Genomic DNA, 2,255 nt, shown 5'->3' on the forward strand with positions numbered 1-2,255 from the left:
ATGGTCAGAGACTGACCTTACAAAACTTCATTCCTGGTCTTCCTATACCAGAAGTCAACCAAACTCTTAATTTTTTTTTTCCACTTGTCAGCTTCAGGAATCAAATTTGTTTTAAATTCTTACAGTATTTACAGTCTTCTAAGGTAAGTATGAGTATAAGGGGGTCTTCATCAGAATGGGATAGTTCTTTATCCTCATTGCATTGGTAATTATAGGATTCTACACAAGCTCAATAGCACAGAACTTTACACATGTTTTACCAGTATTAATTTCCTAATTTTTTTTTTTATTTATTTGACAGAGAGATATCACAAGTAGGCATAGAGGCAGGCAGAGAGAGAGAGAGGAAGAAGCAGGCTCCCTGCTGAGCAGAGTGCCCGATGCGGGACTCGATCCCAGGACCCTGAGATCATGACCTGAGCCGAAGGCAGCGGCTTAACCCACTGAGCCACCCAGGTGCCCCTAATTTCCTAATTTTGACATAATGTTGTAACTAGGTACAATGTAACGATTGGGGAAACTGGATAAAAGGTATATCAGACCTCTCCACTGTTTTTATAGCTTCCTGTGATGATATAATTGTTTCTGTTGGGGTTAATGTAGAGCATGAAGTCAGCCATGATATCAGGCTTGCTAAAATGTAACACAGAGGCCACTGAGGGCAGGAAAGCTTTCAGAGAAGGGTGTAGGCCTTTGGAACACTGAGGATTGTGTGACCACTCTGCTGTTGGAATAACGGGTGGTGGGGGGAGGGAGGAGGGATTTGCCTTCCTCGAAGCTTTCTTCAGCCTTCCTATAATCTAAAAGCTGTACGCATTGTCCCTTAGGCTATGTTTAGCAGAACACACAGAACACACACATTAGCATATGGTATCTTTCCCATGAACAGGTCTTCCTAGTTTCATTAAGACCCCCTGTCACACATCCCATGCTTGAGAAACACTGATAAGGATTTGTGAGTATTCTGAAGGACCAATAAAGGGGTAACAAAGACGAGCAAAGGATCTACATCTCTGAGCATTGATCCCCTTGCCTTCTCCTCTCTTTCCCAGCAAAGTCTGGAGTAATCTTTCATCCATCAGTACAGGGATTGCTGGCCATTCCCGGCAGTTTCCAAATAAAATGTTTAAAAAAATTATCCTCTCCACTTTAGAGTCCTGGCAGTTGAGATGATAGGTGACTCTCCAAGCCTCGTGTCAGATATTGCTTACTCTGATCCTTATCTTGCAGAAAATTCTGGGGAATTTTCAAAGATTACAAGCAAGCAGAAAGACGTAGAGGTCCATGGAAAACTTTCTTTAAACATTTTTCTTTTAAAGATTTTATTTATTTATCAGGGAGAGAGAGCGAGCACAGGCAGACAGAGAGGCAGGCAGAGGCAGAGGGGGAAACAGGCTTCCTGCTGAGCAAGGAGCCCGATGTGGGACTCGATCCCAGGACCCTGGGACCATGACCTGAGCCGAAGGCAGCTGCTCAACCAACTGAGCCACCCAGGCGCCCCAGAAAACTTTCTTGACATAAGTCAGTTAAGTCCCTGGTCATCTTGTCATCCATGCCTAACCAGTACTACTTGCCCAGAGCCGATTTCTTGTATAGCTTCCCAGAATATGCAAAATAGAGCCCAGCAGATAATTATTTTGAGGTAACAAATGAATATAAGAACTATCAGCCACTATAAGGCTAATAGATCGCCTTATTCACATCGTGGACAATAAATCAGTGATAAACCCCCCAGTACTGGTTCAAAAGTAAAAGATTGACCTGACACACATTCTTGAGTTATCTTTGCAAGATTTAAGCCTGGGATAGCACTTAAATATTAGACCAATTAAAGCCAGGGACTTGTTGATATGAACCCCTTGCCAGCCTTCATAACTTCATGCTGGACTGACCTTTTAAGATGACTTTTGCCCCAATTCCATGCTTACTTCCCCATTGCACAAGTCCTTTCATGAATATGTATGCACCCTTAGCCTGAAACCTCCAATTTTGTTGTTTAAGAAGATGCTATTTTGGGGAGCCTGGGTGGCTCAGTGGGTTAAAGCCTCTGCCTTTAGCTCAGGTCATGATCTCAGGGTCCTGGGATCAAGCCCCACATCAGGCTCTCTGCTCCGTGGGGAGCCTGCTTCCGCCTCTCTCTCTGCCTGCCTCTCTGCCTACTTGTGATCTCTGTCAAATTAAAAAAAAAAAAAAAAAAAAAGAAGATGCTATTTTGAGAAATATCCCTTGTTCTCCTTCACTTGTTGCAAGTAAAA

Source organism: Neovison vison, chromosome 6, assembly GCF_020171115.1.
Source record: "Neovison vison isolate M4711 chromosome 6, ASM_NN_V1, whole genome shotgun sequence".
Taxonomy (NCBI): Eukaryota; Metazoa; Chordata; class Mammalia; order Carnivora; family Mustelidae; genus Neogale; species Neogale vison.